We start from the raw sequence: 25,721 nt of genomic DNA, 5'->3' as shown, positions 1-25,721 counted from the left end.
TTCTTTTTTTGGGATATGTTAATTTTATTGCCTTTTTAAGTGGGTGCCAGGTAATTCACAGTTGTCTCCATTGCTTTTCCCTCCCTCTTAATTACCCTGTTTATTCTCCCTTTTCCAGGCTATAGGCTCAAATGGGAGGTTATTTTTGAAAATTTGATAAGCCAAATACTCTGCTTAAATGTTAGAAATGAAAGTAGTTGGGTCTGTACTCCAGAAGTCCCTCACCAGAGTCAAATGTACCTGTGCCTCCTTCTCTGCCATGCCCAGCCCCAGCCCCAACCAGGTCCTACTTTATGGGTCACTTCTCTGTTAGAAAAATAAAATTTTCAATTGTGTTCATGCATACTGAAAGGACCAGCTCACAGCATAGTCCTCTATTTCTTCAGCTCTACAACATCTTATTAAATATAAAACAAATTAGAGTCGCAGACAGGCAAGATGCATTGATGTACCTACCAGCAGAAACCTCAGCAAACCCTCAAAATCTAGATTTTGATTTTTTTAAGTACACGAAAAAATTTAACATGTATTTTTATCTGTTAAGTCTTCTAAATTTTGGCTTGCTATCCTATAGACACAAAATAAGAGGGCAAAATAAAATAGAACAGAGTTTTATTTAGGTAGCAGCTGTGTGGAGCTGCTTCCTTTGTTTTCCTTCTAAGTTCACACTTTACATTTATACATTTGGGTTCACACTATGGCATGCAATGGAGAGAAAAAAAGTATAATTGTTATTTTAATTTGGCAGTCTAGTTAGTGTTTTGAATTTCTCTTTAAGAATGTCAAATTTGGGAGTTTGGAATTCCTCCCCAAAATAGGAAGGGAAATTTTTATATGTATATATATATATATAGATTTAATATATATATTAAATTTCCATATTCAAACCTGACATCTCACATTTTGGTATTCAAGAAATAGTTATCATCTCTTCAGCACTGATTCTAGCCTGGAATGGTAATAGCTGCCAGGTCAAAAAATAAGCATAATTCTGCCCATCAGCATCTCCTGATTGTCACATTCCCATGTAATAACAGCTAGAAAAAGGTGAGTAGAGAAATCCCCCAATTTGTAAAGAGATTAGGCTCTTGATTTGGAGCTCATAAATCCATATGTTCACTATCTAGAGTTCCACAATGTGAATGACCCATTTCAGTTTGCCGAAGCTGCCAGAGCGCAATATACCAGAAGTGGGTTGACTTTCACAATGGGGATTTATTAGCTTACAAATTTACAGTTCTAAGGGCATGAAAATGTCCAAATTAAGTATCAACAAGACAGTACCTTCTCTGAAGAAAGGCCCTCGGCATCTGGGACACCTCCGTCTCACAGGCAGGTGGCTGGCATCTGCTGGTCCTTCTCTCCCGGGTTTTCTTGCTTTCAGCTTCTGGCTTCAGTGGCTTCCTCTCTCTGCTCCTCTGGGGGCTTTTTCCCAATGAGCTTCTCTTAACTTCATCCCTCTGAAAGCACTCCAGTAAAAGGATTAAGACTCACTGTGAATGGGCTGGGTCCCATCTCATCTGACATAACCTAACCAAAAGGTCCTACCCACAGTAGGTCTGCCCCCACAGGATGGATGAAAAGAACATGACCATTTCTGGGGTATGTAACAGTTCCCAAACCACCACATGATCCAAGAGTATACATCCAGGGAAGGCGAAGTTCTAGACATTGGTACTCTCAGTGCCCACTTACTCCATACACCAAAATAATTTTCTTATACTCCTGTGCCACACATGCCAAATAATTTGGGCACATTTTAGTCATCTTGGCTGTGATTAGACATAATGAAGTTCAAAACGTTCCCAAAGCATCAAACCAAGGGCAAACATAGAGGGCACTGGGTAGAGCAAGGAGCCACACACTGCCCTAGAGGAGAGATTGCCTGGAGGTAGCCCTGCTCTGGTTCCTCATCAGAACTTGTGAAACCCATGCAGTGGTTTCTTCTGTGAAATATGGATGGTTGCCTGGCAATGTGCCTCCAGAGCCTCACATTCCTCATGGCAGTTATAGAGGAGAGCTGAGGGGCTGTGCGCTCACATTCCACCACCGTCTCTGACCTGTCTTCTTCAAGTCAATGTCATCGAGACCTCTGTCCTGCACCTAAGTAACTACCCACAGAGATAAGGGTCTTTGCTGATGAGGATCTGTCCTAACAGCTTTGAAAATCCCAAAGCTAAAAGATAATCAGGCACCTTCTGGGTGCAGCGTGGGAGCGCCAGTGAAGGAAGGTAGGACGGACCTCCTCCATGCGGGAGGGTGAGTCATGGCAGTCGTCTCCGGTTGTGCACGTTTTAGCCCAATCACCTCTCCGAGGCACATTCATTTTATAACCACTGGTGAGTGCAATATTTATTACAACAGTTTTCCAGTGTATGGTAGTAATGTGGCTTGAAGAAGTGGTACCTTTTTCTACTTCAGATAAAAAACCTCCGGACTCACAGCCCTCTGGAAGATATAAGGGAAAGGCCAGGGCAATGCTTGATTTTAAAGTTTTCTTTTTAATGAATGGAAAAAGGTAAGATAAGAAATTGGAAAACAGGAGTTTTGTCAGTCTGCTAAGAAAATCAATACTGGTTTAGTTAATTTATATAGATGGAAAAACTAAAATAATTATTATCAGTTCCTGTAAGTAGAAACTCTACTATTCTTTACTGTTAGCCTGATTTGAATTCCTATAAAAATTTAAAATATAAAAAGTCATTGAAGGCCCGGCCACGATGGCTCAACAGGCAGAGTTCTCGCCTGCCATACTGGAGACTCGAGTTCAATTTCCAGGGCCTGCCCATGTAAAAAAAAAAATAATAATACTCATTAAAATACTCTTTTTAAATATCCTATTATTCTGATAACACCCCACTTGGTAATGTGTCTAAACAAAGAAAATATGAAAACCCAGGTTTTACATCAATGTTGACATGACGATGACATGATTAGCTAATTTGTGGAATGATACTTTGCTTTTAAAGTAATTCACAACATCATTTAATTGGTTTCTATTTAAGTTTATAGAGTAGAAGGTATCAGTATTCAGAATGACCTTACCTTTAATTAGGCCTACATTTCTTTTTTCATGAAATACGTATACAGAAAAGCAATAAATTTCAAAGTACATTTTAAAAAGTAGTTAAAGAACAGATTTCAAAATTTGGCATGAGTTACAGTTCCACAATTTCAAGTTTTTCATTCTAGCGGCTCCAAGATACTGGAGACTAAAAAGAAATATTGATATAAATCAAATTTAACTCATTTGTTAAATCCTAACTTCTCTGTTATAACTCCTCCTTCTCCTTTGATCCTTCTTCCTTTCTTTAGCAATATTTGGATTATGCCCATTCTACCTTTTTTCACACTGAAAATGGATGTCAGTAATTCTACCTTTTTTCACATGGAAAATGGACGTCAGTAATATGGGATAGGAAGAGACTATCCCATATTATGTTCTTGGAGAGACTGGCCCCTCTGGGTTTCAGGACTTATCTACCCTCGGGATCATCTGCAGGTTTTTGTTTCTAAAAAGTAAATTCAGTGCCTGCAACTTCTGTAGAATTTCAGATAAAGCCCTGGGTGTTATTTAGTGTTAACAGGAATGATGTGGGTTGGGGTTTGGCAAACTGTGGCAACCAGCAGTATCTAGCTGAAGCTAGCATAAGGGTAGCCTCCAAAATAGCCTCTCGACTCTATTTGAACTCACTTAGCCACTGATAGCTAATTTTGTTACATTTCTTTTCCCCCTTTTGGTCAGGTAGGCATTGTTGGTCCCATGGTGCCTGGGTCAGGCTCATCCCTGGAGTCATCTCCCACGTTCCCAGGGAGACTCACACCCCTGGATGTCATGTCCTACTTAAGGGGGAGGGTAATGATTTTACTTGCAGAGTTGGGCTTAAACAAAAGAAATTTTCTGGAAGTAACTCTTAGGCATTGTTATATGCAGACTTAGCTTCTCTGCTATACAAATAAGTTTCATATGAGCAAGCCTCAAGATCCAGGGCTTGGCCTATTGACTTGAGAGCTCCTAGTGTTTGAGTGAGTAGCTGGGGTTTCCCAGGTGGGAAAATTTAACAATTCCTTATTTTTTCTCCAGTTCCACAAGAGACTTTGCCTATACTTTTTTTAATTATCTGCCCAACATGCTGTGAATGTATCTGGGTATTACATGAAGCTATACTGAACTGCAAGCCCTCATTTCCATTCTGGGCTCTGTGTGTTTTGGTTGTTTAAATGAGCTGTCCAGACAGGTTGAGTTAGATTGTGTGTTACAGAAAATTTAGGTTTTGAACAAAATAAAGCTTTCTTCTTTTGGGCTCATACAGTAGGTGAAGTTCTAAAATACAATCCCTGTCATTCTTTCCCCTCTATTCTGATTTTCCTTAGAGTGGCTTTGTTCTGATGTCTAATTGAAGCCTCATCTCTTTTTCAGTTTCTTTAACAGCTTTTCTATGTAGTAATGCTGACTTTCAGAGCTGCAGAATTCCAGCTCAGAGTCCCAGATGTCACACTGGTACCCACAGTTCCAGGAAATATCAGGTTATACACACACAACACAGCATCTCAGAATCTAGAAATAACAGATAAAGCTCAGGAGTAAATGTGACTGCCCTAAGAGCTTACATGCTAGGCCCCAATTTTCTTATAAGTATTCTCTAAGAGACTGTACAATATTTGTCCTTTTGATTCTGGCTTATTTTGTTCAACATAATATCCTCAAGGTTCATTCACCTCGTTGTCTTGAGTTATGACTTCTTTCCTTCCTGTAGCCACACAATATTCTATCTTATTTCTGTACTACAGTTTGTCTTTCTGCTTCTCAGTCATTGTACCCTTCGGCCACCTCCATCCATTGGGCATCATGATAATGTCCCAAATAGTGCATGTCTTGCAATATCCTCACTTAGTTGTACAATCATTACCACTCTCAATTTTAGACACTTTTCATTGCTCCAAAGAGAAAACACCAAACTCCCCTTATCTCTTGTGTCCCCCCCCCGCCCCCTAATTATTTACCCCTAGTATTGCTACAGTACTGGTGATGTCTTCCTGTTAAATATAAGCCACAGTATGCAATAATCATTTCCTCTCATACCCCTCTGTTACTGATTCTCTGTATAAGATTCATATCTTTGAAGTGGTACATGCAAAAACTTACTTTTATTTGTAGTGTTAATCAGTGAGATATATAGCTCTGTACAACCCCTTTCAATCATACTCACCTTCAGTATGGCAAAATTACTTGTAAATCCACTAATGAAGTACCATTGCTGTGTTAGTCAGGGTTCTCTAGAGAAACAGAACCAACAGGAGAGATCGTAAATATGAGATTTATATAGGTGTCTCACACAACATGAGTATAGAATAATCCAGAATCTGTAGGGCACGTTGTGAAGCTGGCAGCTCCAATGAAGGGTCTGGAGGAATGCCACAGGAAAGGCTCGCTGGCTGAAGAAGCAGTGAAAAGAGTCTCTTTTATTCCTTGAAAGCTTTCAGCTGATTGGATTCTCTTGCTGTGGGAGCATGTCTTTGTTGGTCTAGCATATGTAACCAGTTACCGATGCAATCAAGTGGCTGATGACCTCATACACCAGCCCTCTGGTTTATCAGCCAGCCACAAAATATCCTTGCAGCAGTGGTCAGACTTGTGCTTGCCTGACCAGACAACTGGGCATTGTCATTTAACCAAGTTGACACCAGAACCTAACCATCACAATCATTTCTGTCTATTCCCTTTACATTTAAGTTCAACTTCATTAGGTAAGCATTTACCTATCCCTAGCTTTTGTGTATCTCTAGGTCCCCTATATTCTACATTATACGACTCGGTGTTTACCTTTAATAGGGTCATGTTTGCGAAATTCTATCTGTCCTTTTATGTCTGGCTTATTTCACTTAACATTATGTCCTCAAGGTTCATCCTTGTCGTATGCTTCAGGACCTCATTTCATCTACCTGCTGCATAATATTCCATCGTATGTATATACCACATTGTGTTTATCCAGTACTCTGTTGATGGGCATTTGGAGTGTTTCCATCTTTTGGCAAATGTGAATAATGCTGCTGTGAACATTGATATGCTAATATCTGTTCATGTCACTGCTTTCAACTCTTCTGTGTGTATATCAAGTAGCGGTAATTGCCAGGTTGTATGGCAACTCAATATCTAGTTTTCTGAGAAACGCTCAAACTGCCTTGTACAGCAGCTGTACCATTATCCATTCCCACCAGCAGTGAATAAGTGTTCCCATTTCTCCACCTCCTCTCAACATTTGTAGTTCCCTGTTTGTTTAATCGCAGCCATTCTTATAGGTGTGAGATAATATCTCCTTGTATTTTTCATCTGTATTTCCCATTTAGCTGATAAAGATGGACATCACTTCATGTGGTTTTTTGTTTTTGTTTTTGCATGGGCAGGCACCAGGAATCGAATCTGGGTCTCCGGCATGGCAGGCGAGAACTGTGCCTGCTGAGCCACCGTGGCCCGCCCTCTTCATGTGCTTTTTTAGCCATTTGTATTTGCTCTTTGAAAAAATGTCTAATCATTTTTTTGCCCCATTTTCATTTGCATTGTTTTTTCTTTTGTGTGGAGTCGTATGATTTATTTATATATACTGGATAGCAAACCCTTATCCGATATGTGGTTTCCAAATACTTTCTCCCATTGAGTTGGATGCCTCTTTGCCTTTTGATAAAGTCCCTTGAGGCACAGAAGCATTTAATTTTGAGCAGTTCCTATTCATCTTGTTTTTTTTTTTTTTTCTGTTGTTTGTGGTTTGGGTGTAAAGTTTAAGATGCTACCTCCTATTGCTAGGTTTTGAAGATGTTTCCCTATACTTCCTTCCAAGAGTTTTATGGTACAGACTCTGATCCACTTTGAGTTATTTTTTGTATAGGGTGTTAGGTAGGCATCCTTCATTCTTTTGACTGTTGGTATCCAGTTCTCCTGTGCCCATTTATTGAAAAGCCTATTCTGTCTGAGTTCAGTTCATTTGGGGGCCTTGGCAAAAATCATTTGACCATAGATTTGAAGGTCTATTTCCACACTCTCAATTTGATTCCATTCATCATTATGTCTATCTTTGTGCAAGTGCCATTTTGTTTTGACCACTATGACTATACTTTAAAACCAGAAAGTGTTAGTCCTCCCGCTTCGTTCTTCTTTTTTAGAATGTTTTTGAATAATTGAAATCTCTTTCCCATCCAAAAAAATTTGATAACTAGCTTTAAAAGTATTCAAAGTAGATTATTGGAATTTTGATTGGTTTTGCATTGACTCTGTAAATCAATTTGAGTGGAATTGACATCTTAACGACATTTAAGCTTCTAATGTACGATCAGGGAACATTTTTCGACCTATTTAGATTTTTTATTTCTTTTAGCACTTTTTTTTTTTTTAAGTTTTCTGTGTATAGGCCCTTTATATCCCTGGTAAAATTTACTCATAAAATTTGATTCTTTTAGTTGCTATTTTGACTGGAATTTTTTCTGTACTTGTCTCCTCAGTTAGGTCATTACTTTTATATAGAAACAGTATTGATTTTTGCACATTCATCTTGTATCCTGCCACTTGGCTGAATTTGTTTATTAGTTTAAGTAGCTTTGTTGTAGATTTCTCAGGATTTTACAAGTATCATGTCATCTGCAAATAATGAAAGTTTTACTACTTCTTTCTGATTTGGATGTCTTTATTTCTTTTTCTTGTCTGATTGCTCTTGCTAGAACTTCCAGCACAATGTTAACTAGTAGAGGTGGCAATGGGCATCCTTGTCTTGTTCCCGATCTTAGGGAGAATGCTTTCAGTCTCTCACTTCTAAGTATGAGGCAGGGTGTGGGTTTTCATATATGTCTTTTATCATATTGAGGAAGTTTCCTCCAATTCCTACCTTTTGAAGTGTTTTTGTCATAAAAGGATGCTGAATTTTTTCCAAATCCTTTTTCAGCATCATCGAATGATCATGTGATTTTTTTTCCTCTCTATTTTTTAATGTGTGTATTACTGTGATTGATATTCTTGTCTTGAATGGCCCTTGCATGCTTGATATAAATGCCACTTGAATGTGGTTTTTATTCTTTTAATGTGTCATTGGATTCAATTTGCAAATGTTTTGTTGAGAATTTTTGCATCTATATTCGTTTGGGAGGTTGGCCTGTAGTTTCCCTTTCCTGTAGCGTGTTTATCTGGTTTTGGTATTAGAGTGTTGTTAGCTTCATAAAGTGAGTTATGTAGCATTCTTTTGCCCCCAGTTTTTTGTATGCATTTGAGCAGGATTGGTATTAGTCTTGTGATATTTGATAAAATTACCCTGTGAAGCCCTCTGGCCCTGGGCTATTCTTTGTAGGAAGATTTTTGATGACCAATCAATTGAATATCTTTATTTTTAATTGGTTTGTTGAGATCTTCTATTTCCTTTAGAGTCAGTATAAGGTAGCTTGTGTCTTTCTAGGAATTTGTCCATTTCCTTTAAGTTGTCTAGTTTGTTGGCATGTTTTGGTTCATAGTGTTCTCTTTTGATTTGTTTAATTTCTTCAGGATCCTTTGTGAAGAACCCCCCACTCATTTCTGATTTTGCTTATTTCCATCCTCTCTGTTTTTTTTCTTTGTCAGCCTACCTAGGGGTCCATCACTTTTATTGATTTTCTCAAAGAACCAACTTTTTGCTGTGCTGATTCTTTCTATTGTCTTTTATTTTCCAATTCATTTATTTCTGTTTTAATCTTTTCATATCTCTTTTTGTATTTATTTTTGGGTTTAGTTTGCTATTCTTTCTCTAGTTCCTCCAGGTGAGCAGTTAAGTCCTTGACTTTTGCTCTTTCTTGTTTTTTAATATAGGCATCTAGGGCAATAATTTCCCTCTCAGCACTGTCTTTGCTGTATCCCATAAGTTCTAATGTGTTGTGTTCTCATTGTCATTCATTTCCAGATATTTACCGATTTGTGTAGTAATTCTTCTTTGACTCACTGATTGCTTAAGATTGTGTTATTTAATTCCCATATATTTGTGAAGTTTCTGGTTCTTTGGTGGTTATTGAGTTCCAGCTTCATCCTGTTGTGGTCAGAGATTATGCTTTAAATAACTTTAGTCCGTTTAAATTTGTTAAGCCCTGTTTTGTGCCAACGTGTGCAATCTATCCTAGAGAATATTTCATGAGCATAGAGAAGATGTACATCCTGGTGTTTTGCATTGTGATGATCTATATATATATCTGTTAGGTTAAATTCATTCAACACATTGTTTAGGTTCTCTCCTTATTGATCCTCTGTCTGGTTGTTCTATCTAGAGGAGAGTGGTTTGTTGAATTCTCCCACTATTATTGTTGAATCGTCCATAGCTCCGTTAAGTTTTGCCAATGTTTACTCATGTACTTTGGAGCTCCTTGATTGGGGGAATAAACATTTATGATTGTTATTTCTTCTTGGTGAACTGTCCCTTTTATTAATATATACTGTCCTTCCTTGTCTCTTATGATCTCTTTACTTTAAACTCTATTTTGCCTGATATTAGTATAGCAACTCTTCCTTTCTTTTGGTTACAGCTTGCATGGAACATCTTTTTCCATCCTCTCATTTTCAATCGATGTGTATCCTTGGGTCTAAGATGAGTTGCTTTTAAGCAACATATAGATGGATCATAGTTTTTAATCAATTCTGCCAATCTCTGTCTTTTTATTGGGGAGTTTAGTCCATTAACATTTGAAGTTATTACTGTGAAGGCAGTTCTTGAATCTACCATCTTATACTTTAGTTTCTATTTGAAAGGAATCCATATATATTCCTTTCTCTTTCGCTCTTTTTATCCTTTAAGTTACCGAAACTGATACGGTTTAGTTCTGTGCCCTCCACCAGATGTCCCTCTCCTTTTTTTTTTTCAGCTGTTAGTACTTCCTTTAGTTTTTTTGTAGGGCAGATCTCTTGTTAAATCCTCTCTGCATTTGTATGTCTATGAATATTTTAATCTCTCCCTCAATTTTTGAAGGACAACTTTGCTGAATAGAATTCCTGGCTGGAAGTCTTTCTCTTTCAGAATCTTAAATAGATCATACCACTGCCTTCTCACCTGCGTGATGCCTACTGAGTAGTCCAAACTTAGTCTTAATGTGGCTTCCCTTGTCTGTTTTGAATCACTTTTCTCTTGCTGCTTTTGGGACTTTCTGCTTTTCTTCAGCATTTGAGAGTCTGATTAGCAGGTGCCTTGGAGGGAGTATATTTGGATTCATTCTATTTGGATTTCATTGGGCTTCTTTGATGGCATATTTATTTCTTTTTTATGGCTTGAGAAGTTTTCCCCCGTTATTTCCTCAACTAATCTTCCTAGCCCTTTACACTTTTCTTCTCCTTCTACGATCCAGTGATTCTAATATTTGTGTGCTTCATTTTGTCTACTTTTCCCCTGAGATTCAATTCCAATTTTTCCTTCTGTTTTTTTTTTTTTTTTTTGTATGCTGTATGGTAGGGTCACATTTAATTATTTTTCCATGTGAGTATCCTGTTATTGCAGCACCATTTGTTGAATTTCTGTTAGTTTGTTTGTTCGTATTTTGGGAAGTGCATGAACCGGAAATCGAACCTGGGTCGATTTCCCGCATGGCAAGCGAGAATTCTACCACTGAACTACCCTTCTATCACCTCCATCTTTTTTTTTTTTACCATTTGTTCTTTTGTATATCCAAATTCAGTTATCCTGTCCTCTAGTTCATTTATTCCTTCTTCTGCCTCTTCCAGACTGCTGTTGTGTGTCTCTAGTATATTTTTAATTTTGTCTACAGTATCTTTCATCTCTGTGATATCTAATATTTTTCTAGTTTTTTCTTTGAAACTCTTCTTTAAGCTCTTCTAGTGTCTTCTTGAGTTCCTTCATGTCATTAGCCAACCCACTGAATTTATTTAGGAGATTTGTATGAATGTCTTTGATTAATTGTTCCAAATTCTGTGTCTCCTCCAGTTCTTTAATTTGGTCATTTGTCTGTGCCATATTTGCCTACATCTTCATGTGCTTCATGATTTTCTGTAGGCTTTAGGGCATTTGATTATGTTGATAAGTTAATAAGTTATCCTAAAAAGTTTAAGTTGCTAAGTAAGTTGATTTCCCTTGCTTGTCTAATATCTTGTGTTTATTTGGTTTTACTTTGACAGTTTCCTTTTGCTCTTGGTTTGTCAGTAATTCCCCACCAAATCAATGCTTGGATTTCATGCAGGGATACAACTCTACCTGAAGATATATTGAAAGCAAGGCTGTTTGCCAGTCTGCAATTTCTGCATTTTCCTAGTAGCTGGTACTGTTGGGCCACATCTTTCCCTCTGGCTCACTTTTCTTTTATTACAGCAACCAGTTGAGCAGGATGGGGACCCAGTGCATTTCCAGCCAAGGCTGCTGGTCTCAGCATGTGCTGAAAGCCGCCATTCCTGGAACTGGGGGGTGCCAAAGTGCTTCTCAGTGGAGAATCTGCTTGTAGGCTCAATGAGTCCAGTGGTCGCCACACTTCCCCTTGGGATGACCTTGAGTGTGGCGCTTAGTATTTCAACTGTCCCCTTTCCTCCATTAACCCAGAAAAGCCTAGCAGTATGTTGCCTCTTGGCTCACTTCCTTGGCCTTATCTCTTTGCCTGTGCATGCCTGAGGGCTCCAGGCCTCCCTGGGGAATGGAAAGCATAACAGGACCTAATGAATCTCTTTTGCAGTCCAGTTGTCAGAGCGGTTCCACTCTGTGTCTCCCTCTCCTCACAAACAGAGGATATCCCATTTTCTGCCCCAAAACCAGGCACTCACAGTGGCCTCTTTCAAGGTTCAATGGAAGGTACTGTGCACTGTTGGGAAGTTATGTGTGCAGACAAACCAAGTCTGCTGTCTTCCAGGTTCCCCACAGCTCCCTTCCAGCTGCAGTGAGAGGGAAGATCTAGCAAGCTAGCTGCAGAGCCTGGCAGGAGTACTGGGGCATCCCATGCCTTCCGGACCCACTCCTTCCTGCATGCCACTGTTTGTCCCAGGTGGAGTCATGCCCGAGCACACTCATCCCGTTCTCTCTGTCCCAATTCCTCAGCTTCTTCATCCAGGATCTCCTTATATAGCATAGAAGACTCTCTCTGGTCACGCATACCGTGGAACTGCTGTCCCGGTCACTTTTCGGTCATTTCTCTAGTTGTTCCATGGAGTGGGGGTGAACTTTCCCTATCCTGTTCCACCACCTTTCTGGAAACTCAGGCCTACATTTCTTTAGTCCAAAAATCTTCTGTCATAATTGAATTGGATTCTATTTTGGCTTTTCTTCTCTTCCATCAAAGCTGTTTTTTTTTTTTCACCAATACACACTTAACACTTTCCTACAAGAACTGCAGGACTATAAAATACATCTTAATATCTTTCAGTCTGATCCTCATGGATAAGTTTGGGGTCCCTGTTTCATAAAAAAACACAATAACCAAACTTATAAAATGAACAGTTATCTTTGAATTTATGATTTGGGGGTGGGTGTCCCATTTGTTTCAGTACCCAGATACCATATCATTTGAATATCTGTGATTTATTTAATTGAGTTCATGGAACTTTATTATATACATATGATTCTTTAAGAGCATCTACATTTAGAAATATTCTCTTTCTACCCTCCTTTTTATATATTTTTGAGTGCAATCACTGAATCTTTGCATGAAATGAAAAGATATAAAATCTTATCATGTCTGCATCAGAGGTCCAATCAATAGATATATTTCTTGTACATTTAAGAACTTAATAAACTGCATCCTGTTTTACTTATAGGTTATTGTCTTTCTTAAAGTATTTCTTTATGACAACCTAACTCCAACAATTGTTTTAAGGTTCCTTCATTTACATATTAGCAGTTCAGCTTCTAGTTGGTGGCTTGAGCCCCTTTTTTCCCTATTTAAATTTCCATCCACAGTATGACAGCAGTCGTTTGGTTTTCCCCGAGGTCCTGTAGTTTAGTCATTTGGCCTCTTCTCATTTCTGCCCTTATTTCATAGTTGAAAGGAAACTTCAAAATTCAAATGTTTCCCAAGTTGCTACCCCATTTTTTATATCATGTCGGTGCCACAGACTGCTTAATTATTTTTCTCCATCTGGAGAGACTTAGTAATTAAATGAAATGGCAGCACCTGGGATTATTTATAGACAGTGAGAATGCAGAAGGAGTTCTTGATGACTCATCCATCCAGAGCTGGCTAGGAAACCTTTTTCTCCACTTCCCTGCATTTCACCTTCCCTCCCCCTCACCCAAGGTAGATGTGATTTGTCCTTCCTATAAACCCTTGTGACTCTTAGCATTCCATCTTGTCTTAAAGCTGTTACTTTACTTGCTTTCTTCTGCCTTTATACTGTGAGATCATTGCGTAGTGAGTGGTAGTCATGACATTCATCTCTTATAAGTGGCTAACACAATGGCTTGGTTGTGCAAGTACTTAACTGAATTAAGTGGAAACATGTTTGGGCTCCCTTGTTTAGATTGGAAAGAGACAGACTGATAAACCATCTAGCTAAAGAGCAGAGAAACGGACACTTTGAGTAGTAGGACCTACGAATTCTAGAATATAAGCTCCTCATGGTTGCGGTTGTGTCTAGTTTCTCTTCTCTTTTTATCACCCCCCCCCCCCCATCCACTTTTCCCAGCCTGTATCTCAGTGCATTGCCCTTAACTTATGTTCGGTAAGTAGGTACTGAGTAATATTGAGTTACAGGAAAGTTCTCAGGGTCCTACCACACTATTAGGGATTTGTATGTCTGGTCGCTGCATAAGGTTAGCCTAAAAAGAAGGGGGTTCTGTTGGAAGTGTAAGACTCTTAGGATGGGTCTATGAATTGTCACACAGTTTTGCAGAAAAACACTGAACGTGAAGGCTGTGAGTCAACTGATTCGTGAAGGATAATTCTGACTTAGGGTTTCATTGGGTCTAACATACCCCTAAAGAATAGTGTATCATTCATACCTGATGTGAAAAAGCAACACGTCTTTAAAAATCTTAAAATAATACTATATTTAGAGGCCTTAAAGATATGTTTTAGTGCCAGGAATATCTGGATGTATCTGTGTCTTTGAGCATATTTCTAAATTTTCCTAACAAAATGCTTTTATGTTAATAGACAGTGGTTGGAGAGGGTTGTTTGGTTATCTTTGCCTTTTTTCTTTTTGTCTTGCCTCAGTCTCTTTCTTAGCTTATATCCTCTGTGATAGCTGCTGGATTAGTTTCTGTATTTCAGTTCATCTGTATGTATGTTTCTTTGCTTTTCTTTTGCTCCTGCTAGTCATTAAATATGTACGTTTTTCTTCCTTCTTTACATTCTCGAAATGATTTTATTCATGCATGCATTCATTTGCTAACTTAATTTTTTCATTCTACTAACTTAATATTTATTAAGCAACTTCTCTGTGTCATGCTCCATGAAAACTGCTAATGTATCCTGAGATTTGTATCCTGGCATGAAAGCAATGAGAGAGCAGTAAATTCTGAAAATAGATATAAAAGAGTGTGGATCCGGTCAAGCAGATAAAATATGAAGAGAAAAATCCAAGAATTATATTTTGTATATAATTTCAAAATAATAAATATTTCACTTTGAGTATGACGTTCATAATTGTGAGTTTCAGAATTAGACTCTCGTTTCTTCATTTTTCTTCCTCTTTTCCTCCTTCTACAAAGCAAAACACCACTGTGATAGCATAAACCATTCCTTTGAATCAAAGTGACCTAAACTGATCTTTTTAATTTTTAACCATCCCTGAGGACTTCATTGTTTTTTGGGTGGTTTGAGTTTTTGTTTTATGTTTTATTTTCTTGCTTTTGACTCATTTCATAGCAGTGTGCAACTAGGGCCACCTACTCCATGAAAGAGAAAGAAAAGGAAGAAAATAAAAAGAGATTGGTAATTTTACCCATCTACCAAACTCTCACAAAACAGAAACAAAAGAATAAAAACACCAATAACAGTGTTTATCTCTAAAAACATGTAAGTGTCTGTCAGGGAATGGCAGTGGATTGTTTAACATTTCCTTCTCAGGCTCTCCTTTTCAGGACAATTGCAGTAAACTAATATGATTCTTAATTTATTCCTTTCCAGTTGCTGCTGTATGAGTATCATCCTTCTCATGTTTTCCACACCCTTGGTTATGTCCAGTTATAGGTTCAATTCTTTCACTACATTACCTAAAAGTGCAATTTCAGAATGCTTTTGGGTTGATTAAGACTTTTTTTATATATATACACATACAAAACTTAAAATATACATATGTTGCAATTGCACTATTTTAACAGCTAATTGATTTGATAGCACTTACCATTATGTGAAGGCCAGAATCATTCTTAATGTTCATTGCAGTTTTGGAATAGATTTGTGGATGTACAACATTGAATTTATGGCCTGTCAGGTGTTTTCAGTAGAACTCCTGTCTGCAAATGGCCCGTAATTCAGATTTCCTTGTAGTGAGTATTACTTGGGATTATTTATTGGTGAAGCATTTCATAATTAAAAGGCTTTGAGTTCTTTGAATGTGACTGTTTGAAAATCTTTTTAAATTAAATCATTGCACTTCAAGGACAGTTACCAAGTTCTTTGCTTCTGTATGTCACTGAATGGTAGCTTTAAACTGTGTTGGCCATTAGTTCTAATATAAAACTTAGACTCTGATTGTCAGAGACTCAGAGAGGATCCTAAGAACTGTGTAGTGATAACCCCCTGCATGACAGGTAAGATCACCACCGAGAGGTTCAGTGCCTGGCCATGGTCCCACGAACCTTTGGAATCTACCTAACCCAGAATTCAACTTTCACAGCCCCGATCCACTTGTTTCATTTTTCTAACTTTGCTCTCAGTAGTGTGTGATCCAGTCGGATGCCTTAGCTAATGAGACCCCTCGGGAGAAGTCCACACATAAAGCAAATTCCATCCTAAAGGAAGGAATGAGCGACGACTCCCCTCATTCCAACCCTGACCACAGATGAATGAGGTAAACTTTTTAAAAAGCTTCTAAATAGAACACAGATACTACTAATAGAAATGATTGAGGACTTAATCCAGGTAAAAGGCTACTAACAAAGAGCCCGCTAGGCACTGTCTTGTTTAATCTTGCCTGGGACTCCTCTAGTTAACTAGTACTTTTCCCTCCATTTTACAGATGTGGAAGCTGAAGTGTGGAGCTTTTTTCCATGTCGATTACCCAGGAGTATACATTTCAATAAATGATAGTGCCAACATTTCAATAGCAATAGAATATCTCTGGGGTCTTAATGGAGAACTGAAGCAAAAAGTTGGGTTTTCTGGCACAGAGGGTAGAGGAAGAAGTGTTCATCCTTGATTCTAGTTGCTATTCTGTATATGTAAGTGCTTTAGGGTATCTCTTAATTTTGTAGATGTTGAAAAGTTACTTTATTGTGTCTTACAATTGTGTTTTCTGGTTTGGTTTTGTTTTTCCTTTTTGCCCTTAGATAAAACCTTTGGTCCCAGCCTAAATTTTCTTGGGCTCTGCACCTGTAATTATGCATTAGATTTGATGACAGTGCTTGTCTTTAGTTTCCTCCCTTGTATAAAAAGGCTATAAAGAGTTATTGAATGGTGTGGCTAGATGAGGATAGTGTGAGTGAATCAGGTAAAGATTTGGACAGTCATTTTGATTGAAGACATCAGAGTTTTTAGATTTCAGTAGATGTGGGTGGTGAAGGCTAGAGTTATTTTGTAGGCTGATGACATTAGGAATCACTGATCATCCCAGGCCTGGAAAGTCCATTAGTCCTTGGCCAACTAAGGTTCAGTCAATTGGAATTCCAAGAAAAGGTATAAAAAATTTACATGCCAAAATATTTAAATCTCACGTTTCTAGGAACTCAGGTGTACTTTGGCCTCTTTAAAAAGGAGCCCAGACTGCAATGATTTGTGAAACTAGAACCAATTTATAAAATATCCATTTAGGCATAAAAGTAAACATAAGAGCATGTACAAATGTCTTTGAACTCAAAATCAGTGGGAACTGTTTGAAATATTCCAAGATCAGTGCAACTCCCTTGTGAAGCTTACCTGCCTCAGAAAATCACAGGGCTGTACTGTTCCCATGGCATTATGAATCTTAGAGCAAGATTTTGAAGCTGTTGAGGCTTATTAATTTTAGAGATTTGCTATTTTATCATTTGAAACTTTATATTATCTGGTCATCTAAGCATTCCCCAAAGAAGTATTAATCATCTTTAACTATATGAATCTATGAGGCTACTCGTGCTATGGCACTGCCTCATCAGGTTGCCTATATGAAAAGCAGCTTGCAATTCTCTTTTGATTTTGTATTTAGGGTTTACATTGACGCTACTGTTTGTTTTCTTTGTCCACAGCATTTTAATGTCTGCTCTTATGTCTCTATCAGTCTGTAGTCCGGGGCTTTTTATCCCCTTAGACAACCTCTTGAGCACCTCCAGGATCTGTACTCCCAAGGTGGATGTCATATCTACCGCATAGATTATGTTATAAGATAGACCAGCTTGCACAGTTCTTTCACATTTGGTGAAAACCCACTCAACCGTCTTTATGTGGTGTGTTTGCAAACTAGAAAGAAACTTACTTTGATTTCTCATCTGACACATCTTATGATCTTCCAATACCCCCCATTTTCTGTAAGACGTTGATCTTGTTAACACTTCTGCAATTGTGGTATTTTTCAAGAATGCACTCCTGTGGTTTTTGAGAGATTAGGAGATGGAGATTATTGAGAAAAACTTACATAATAGAAATACTTGATTCTTCCTGCCTTTTAATGAGCACCAGGTAAGCATTCAAATATGATATAGTACTAGGCAGAGTACTCGGAGCTCATATATTCCTTTCTTATGACAGCACAGCTGTCTTTTGAGAAAATTATTAGTCTTGAATCCCCTGTTTTGAGTTTCCTTTGAACTCTGAAACATTCCTATGCAGTGATTTGCCTGGACGCATTTTTGCATCAGATTCTATTTTTCTTAGCTCTTTGTGTTATCTGAACATATATACGTGTTACATAATTTTGGGGGAGAAATTCCTAGGTAGCTGTATATAAAATAATAAAGGAAGCTAATTTAAATCATGCCGATTTGGAATTTGAGTTTGTCCAAAATTGATATAAGCCAGGGCCAACTTTTGCATTTTAAACAAGCATTAATCAGGCACCTCAGTACTGTAACAACAGTTGCATAGGAATGGGGAAAATGCCTTATCTATGTATATGTACAGGCATTATCAACCCATTTTATGACCCATTCACTTAATATTGGTCCTTTGGTTATTACCGAGGACTCTTATGTGATCATATAAATGGGTTTGCCGATGGGTACTCCTGAAATCACAGTACCAGTAACTGGTTTGTACCACATATAATGAAATAAAATCATTTATTTCCAACACAATTCCCAGTTCTGGCTTATAGATAAATTTGTGTCAAAGGTTTCTCTATCTGAATTACTGAGAATTTACTCAACTTGCCACGGACATTGTTTTCCACGGTAATTCGGCACCCTTTAACGGCATTCTAATGAGGCTTCAGTGAATTATATCTATTTTTAGAAATTCTAAGGTGGCTGCCAGGCTCTAGTTCTTTTTTTTTTTAACTGAACCAATTATAGATTTTTGTGCCAGATGCCTCAGAAATGCAAGCAGTTAACTAACACAATGCCAATTCCTACACCCTTTTATAAAGGAAATGAATTGTTTAATGTCGCATCTGGATTTGGCAGTCCAGTTACCCATTTTATTTATTTTTTATGGCAATCAGCCTAAAGCTTTATGGCTCCTCTTTATTTTAATTTTACAGGGTGTACCTATCCTACCAAAACAGTCTAGGCAGGTATAATCCCATGTCTTCTAGAAACAGACTTTCAGTTTCCCATTCTCTTTGAATATAACCCATGAAAACAATAATAAAATAAATGTAATAATAGGTGATTTTTATGGATGCTTGTCATGTGTGAGGCCCTCTGTCAGTTCTACCTAGCATTCAACATGCATTGTCCCATTTAATGCTTGTAACAGCCCTCTGAGAAGGAGATTCTTAATCCAGAATCTTCCCAGGATGTTAAGAATCACCTTTGATTATGAAATCAGTATCTTAGAAAGCCATTGGAAAGGGTTGGAGTACTTTTTTAAAACATTTTTTATTGCAAAATATAACATGTATACAAAACAATAAATTTCAAAGTACATTGTAACAAGCAGTTATTAAATACAGTTTAGAGTTTGGTGTGGGTTACAGTTGCACAATTCTGGGTTTGTCCTTCTAGCTGCTCTGAGGCCCTGGAGACTAAAAGAAAAATATCAATGTCAGGATTCATCAGCCGTACCCATTTGTTAACTCCTATCTCCTCTGTTATAATTCTTCCTTCTCCTTTGATCCTTCTCCCAATCTTTGGGGGTATTCCATGCCCATTCTAACTTTTTCATGTTGGAAAGGGCTGTTGGTAGTATGGGATGGGGGATGTCCTTGGAGAGGCTGGGCCTCTGGGTTTCAGGACTTATCTGGCCTAGGAACCATGTGGAGGTTGTAGGTTTCTGGATTGTAATCTTTTTTGTGTGAAATTTTTGTGGCATCTCAGGTAGAGCCCCAGGCATTCTTTAGGGTTAACAGGAATGATTTTGGTTGGGGGTTGGCAAGCCATGGTAATTAGCAATACTAACTGAAGCTTGCATAAGAGCAGCTTCCAAAATAGCCTCTCAACCCTATTTGAACTCTTTTAGCCACTGATACCTTATCTATTACACTTCTTTTCCCCCTTGTGGTCAGGAAGACCTTGTTGATCCCATGATGCCAGGGCCAGGCTCATCCCTGGGAGTCCTCTCCCATGCTGCCAGGGAGACTTTCACCCCTGGATGTCATGTCCCACATAGGGGAGAGGGTAATGATTTTACTTGCTAAGTTGGGCTTAGAGACAGAAAGGCCACATCTGAGTAACAAAGGAGGTTTTCTGGAAGTAATTCCTGGGCATAACTGTAAGCAGACTTAGCTTTTCCATCATAGAAATAAGGTCCACAAGAGCAAACCTCAAGATCCAGGGCTTGGCCTATTGACTTGGGAGTCCCTAATGTTTGCATTAGTATCAGGGGGTTCCCATATGGGAAAGTTGAATAGTTCATATATTTTTTCCCATCCTTTAAGGGATTTTGCCAATACTTTTTAGTTATCTGTCCAACCTACTCTGGGATGTATCTGGGTATTACATTAAGCTATACAGAATTACAGACCCTCATTCCCATTCTGGATTCCATGTGTTCAGGTGTTTAAATGGGCTATCCAGACAGGTTCAGTTAGATTATGTGCTACAAGAAATTTAGGTTTTGGACAAAAAAAACCTCTGTTTCTTTGGTCTCATACAGTAGGTTAAGTTCTAGAATACAGATACTGTCATTCTTAAGGGGTTGGAGTTTTAAGGTGAGACATTCATTGCTAAAATTCTGGCTTGCCACTTACTGCCTTGTTCCTTTGGATAAATCTATTTAATCTTTCCCCAGCTCAAATTCTTTGTTCATAAGATGGGAGTATTGACATCTGATTGGTTTCCAGTGACGATCAAATGAGATATTGCATATAAGAGCATCACGGTGAAGACTTGAAAGCAGTCTATAAAAATTTTTTAAACAACAGTTTTGATGAAGATGATTATTTGTAGCAGCTAGGGTTGTCATGCCAAGATAAAGGGAGTACTTGATCCTTTTATCCTGAAGGGATATCCCAAAGCCTGGATTCACATTAAAATAAACATAGTTCTTTAGTACAACAAATATTTGTATCTTCCCAGACGACTTGCATTTTGGTGGAGGGTGCTTCAGGTTTCTGATTGCCTTGGCTGTTAGCTGAGGTTCTGAAGTTTTAAGTGGTTGTTATGGATGTTGCCACTCAGTAATTCAAGGGGAGGGAACGAAATTCAAATTTCCTCAAGGAGCATCTACATGTCTCTGCTTTTAAGAGGAACTAAAGTAATTAGCCCTGACACTTTGGATGGTGACATAAACTGTTACTTAATTGGAGCTGCCTACTGGCAGGAGAGAGACAGGTAACATGCTGGCAGGGACCCAGATGCTGCCAGATGGTGCTGAGGCCATTTGAGAGTCAAAAGGCCCCATCAGACTTGCCCCGGGAACCCAAAGAAATGCTTAATACCACTCATAAGTTCTTCTCCAGTGTCAAAGTTGTAAACCACGCTGTTCTAGTTTGCTAGCTGCCAGAATGCAACACACCAGAGACGGATTGGCTTTTAAATAAAAGGGAATTTATTTTGTTCTTCAGAGGAAAGGCAGCTAACTTTCAACTGAGGCTCTTTCTTACGTGGGAAGGCACAGGATGGTCTCTGCTGGCCTTCTCTCCAGGCCTCTGGGTTCCAACAGCTTTCCCCGGGGTGATTTCTTTCTGCATCTCAAAAGGCCTGGGCTGAGCCACAAGTGCTGAGATAAGGTACGCTGAGCTGCTTGGGCTGTGCTACGTTGCGCTCTCTCATTTAAGCACCAGCCAATTAAGTTGAACGTCATTCATTGCAGCAGGCACGCCTCCTAGCCAACTGCAGATGTAATGAGCAACAGATGAGGTTCAAGTACCATTGGCTCATGTCCACAGCAACAGAACTAGGTGCCTTCACCTGGCCAAGTTGACAGCTGAATCTTAACTACCACACACACAGCCTTCACCATGGCCTTATTTTTGCTTTCTTTTGTGAGATCCGTTATTAATGTCTACTTGGTTAAAGGCAAGGTCAGAGATAAGGAGGTGAATTTTGGAAATAATTGCCATAGCGATTATTTCGGGGGTATTTGATTAGTCTCATTCCTTGATGTGGGTGGAAGGTGGGGTGGTGAGTAGGAGCTGCCTTCCCTTCTACATTTTTGCAGTGTGGACTCTGCATTCCCCCTCATCAAAAGGGATGTGGTCACCCCCCCCCCCACACACACACACACACACTCCTCGTTCCCTTGCTTTCTTTTCTTTTTATTGTGGTAACATGTATACCACACAGAACTTCCAGCTTTAATTACTTTCATGGGTCTAATTCAGCGATATTAATTACATTCACAATCCTGTGCTCCCATCACAACCATCCATTATCAAAACTTTTTCATCCCCCAAACAGAAACTCTGTTCCTCCCTCCGTCACGCTCCTGATGACCTGTAAGATATGTTCTGTCTTTATTTATTTTCTTACACTAGGTGCTTCAAATGAGGGAAATCATACAATGCTTGTCTTTTTTTCCATCTGCCTGGCTTTTTTTCACTCCACGTGATGTCTTCTAGTTTCATCCATATTGTAGTACGTATCAGAGTTTCATTCCTTTTTACAACAAATGATACTCCATTCTATGTATGTACCACGTTTTGTTCATTCATCTGTGGTTGTGCACAGGTTACTTCCACCTTTTGGCTATTGTGAATAATGCTGCTATAAATGTTGGTTTGCCATTATCTATTCAAGTCCCTGTTCTTTGGTTATTTGGGGTTTACCCCAAACTGTTGGAACCACCAATTTGTTTTCCATAGCAGCTGTACCATTTTATATTCTCGTCAGCAATGTACAATGGTTCCTGTTTCTCTACAGCCTTACTAAAGCTTTTGTATTTAAAAATAATATCCATCATAGTGAGTATGAGATGGTATCTCATTGTGGTTTCAATTTGCATTTCCCTAATCAGTAATGATGTTGAGCATCTTTTCAGTTCCGTATTGGCCATTTGTATATCTTCTTTGGAGAAATATCTACTTCAGTCCATTTCCCAGTTTTTAATCGGGTTGTTTGTCCTTTTGTTGTTGGGTAATAGGAGTTCTTTATAAATTCTATATCTGTAACCCTAATCAGATACATGCTTCCTCCCATTTTGTAGATTGTCTTTTTACTTTCTTAATAATATTCTTTTATGCACAAAAGTTTTTGCCTTCTTTCTTAATTCCCCTTGCAAAGTTGTGGAGTCACAGTGGTGTCCTAGAGAAATGGTCAGCACAGTGGTCAGAATTGTCCCCATGGAACTTACTTCTCTTTCCCACACCCCCACGCCTCCCCTTTCCCCAGCCCCCACCCCCAACCCCCACCCCGCAACCCCACCCCTGCCCCAACTCTATAATCTGTAAGCTCTTTAAAACAAGGACCTTTGCTTGTTTGCTGTTAATATTCTCATGTGTACCTCAGAGACAGATATGGAGCAAAAACAAGACAGATTACTTGAGAGTCAGCGTGATGAAGAAAATGCACTCTAGATCCAGATTGCTTAATTAAATTCCAGTTCTGCCATTAGTAATACCATCAACTTAAATCAAGGTCGCTTCATCTTTCTGCACCTCAGTTTCCTCGTTTAAAAAATGGGGCCAGTAATAACAGACCCGTCTCAGAGGGTTGTTGTGAAGTTTATGTTAGTTAATACATTGTGACGTGAACTTGAGCACTAGTAAGTGCTCAATAAATGTTCACTCTCACCATAAGTTAAGCAATAGTACGTATTGTTATATACGCAGTGATAAAAATCATGCACCACCTTTAGCAGCTGTGCAGGAAGACGAGCGATGGTTAACCTGCCAGCCAGGAAGGGAAGCAGCATTGGAAGAGAGACGAAAGATGTTCTCACCTGAACAGTGTGATGAGTTTTCTATGACTTGTTTCTTTCTCTCCAAACTGAGTGAGCTGAGAGGGCACAGAGCAGTGGTTGTTACCACCGAGAGAGCCTTAAACAATACAGATGCCTCATGAGTCCCACCCCAGAGTGACAGAAGTGACAGGAAATGTTATTGTCCGTCGGTGACCCCATCTCAGCTCATTACAAGAATAATAACATCAAAGGTGTAGGGAAGGGGAGCATAATCCTGCACCCCCTCTCCTACTTGATAAACTGAGCCAGAAGAGTCTGGTATGCGATTTGTTGGTTATAAGGCAGATTGAGGAATATATGACTAGGTCCAGAGGCTAATGTGCGTCTCCCAGGCTGCCTTCCTCGGCGGGGACGTGCAGGCGGAGTGGGGCTGGGCTGGCGTTAACCAGGCACGGAGGAGAAGCTGGGACCAGGGGCCTGATCTTGGAGCACGGGCGTCCCTTCTGTCTTGGGGGTGGCCAAGGAACTGGGAGCGGTAGCTGTGTCTACTTTCCCATTGATGACTAGGTAGGCCTAGTCCTGCCTTGGGGAGAGGTCAGCAGAGGGGAGTGGGGAGGGGTCAGCAGAGGGGAGAGGGCAGTAGGGAGTTGGAGGGAAGATAAAGAGCTTCCTTCCCATCACTTCAGTTAATAACTGTCAATGCAGATTCCCACTACCGGTCAGCCCCAGCAGGAATGTTTGGAAAAGAGAAAAATCAAGTTTCTACCTCCTCCTTTTCCTCCTATTACTAATAATATTGAAGAGGAAAATGTTATATTCCTGTGAGCCCTTTCACATCTGTTATCTCCTTTGATATCTCACACCTGTGAAGCAGGAACTATTATTCCCCAATTGACAAATGGAGGAATTTGAGGAACAAAGATATATGCAGTGATCTGTCCAAAGTCACAGAACTAGGAAATGGCAGGACTTGAACCCATGTCTTTCTTACTCTGGGGACTCTTCTCATCTCTACCTCAATACCTTCCTACCTCCTACCATTCCTTAAGTCCCGCAGTCCCCTTTTGCTTCCCAAGAGCATAGACCTAGGGAAATGGCTGCAAAGAATTTCCCTTTACCCCTTGGCGGGGGTGCCCTGGTGACAGTACTCAGGGCCTAAGGCTCTTAGGGCTTTAAGGAAACCACTTTTTAGGGGAAACTTGTCTTTTCAAACCACTCAGCTAGCTTCTGAAATCTGGATGGTGCTAAGATTGTGAGAGCTTTGTGCTTGCCACCAGCCTGCCCCCCAAAGCACGTGATTTTAATTGGCTGCCTAAAGGAACTTCTCTTCAAGCTCATAAAAATTGTTTTTTTTATGGTTGTTGCTGGACAGATTCCCCCAGTCCTGTTGCTTCTGTAGAAGATTTTGGATGTTCTGTGCTAAGATATTCCAGACGCTCACAGCACCTGCTAAAGAGCTCAGTAGCCAAAGCCAGGTCTGCGCCAGCCCAATATCCCCACCAAGCCAGCCAGGACCGAAGCTGAGCTCTGTCTCCTGCACCGGTCCAAGAACCATGTTTGTTTTGTGAGACTGGAAAAAGCCAGGAATATTCTCAGGAGGTGGCGGGCCCCTGAGCTGCTGCTGGAAATTTGGGGGAGGCCAGAAGCAGCTCTGCTCGTATGTGGTTTTGTTCTGCCAAGAGGCATTTTTTTTTTTAAATCCCCAGATCTGGAAGGCTGTGACCTGCCACCAAGGAGCACTTCTATTCACACGCCGGCTGTGTTGCACACAACGATAATCTACCTTCGGTGCCTTTATCTTCCGGAGTCCAAACATGATCATCTTCTCCTGTAATGGCTTTACTAATGATGAAACGGTATACCGTGTATTTCTGGCAGGCAAATGTGTGAAATCAGCCCAGATACCAGGCGAAGCACCATGCCTTCAGTCACATCCTTGTTATCAAAGCTTCATTTAAAGATTCTTGGGTCATAAAGCAATGTGAGAACACTGTTTACCATCACAAGTTATTAAGCAAACAGTCTTACTGTCTCTGTTACCCAGCGATGCTATCAGTTATTGAGAACATCAAAGCCAAGTTCCCCATGTGCCAATCATGGAGGCAAAGAAAGTTTTTATGACTTGGAAATGGATGCAGTCTCACTTGGGAATTATTGGTGGGAGAGTACACCATAACGAGGACCATATGTTGTCTTCCATTCTCAGTGAGAGATGTGTG

General features: G+C 39.4%; 1 protein-coding gene across 4 annotated transcripts in view; it reads left to right on the top strand.

Moving 5' to 3' along the window:
* PTPRG (protein tyrosine phosphatase receptor type G) overlaps positions 1–25,721 on the top strand; it is a 730,904-nt gene that overhangs the window by 513,554 nt on the left and 191,629 nt on the right. The window lies entirely within an intron of this gene.

The sequence above is a fragment of the Tamandua tetradactyla genome, chromosome 15, assembly GCF_023851605.1.
Source record: "Tamandua tetradactyla isolate mTamTet1 chromosome 15, mTamTet1.pri, whole genome shotgun sequence".
NCBI classification, from domain to species: Eukaryota; Metazoa; Chordata; class Mammalia; order Pilosa; family Myrmecophagidae; genus Tamandua; species Tamandua tetradactyla.
Note: the sequence above shows the minus strand (reverse complement) of the source record. Positions and strands in the feature narration are given on the sequence as shown.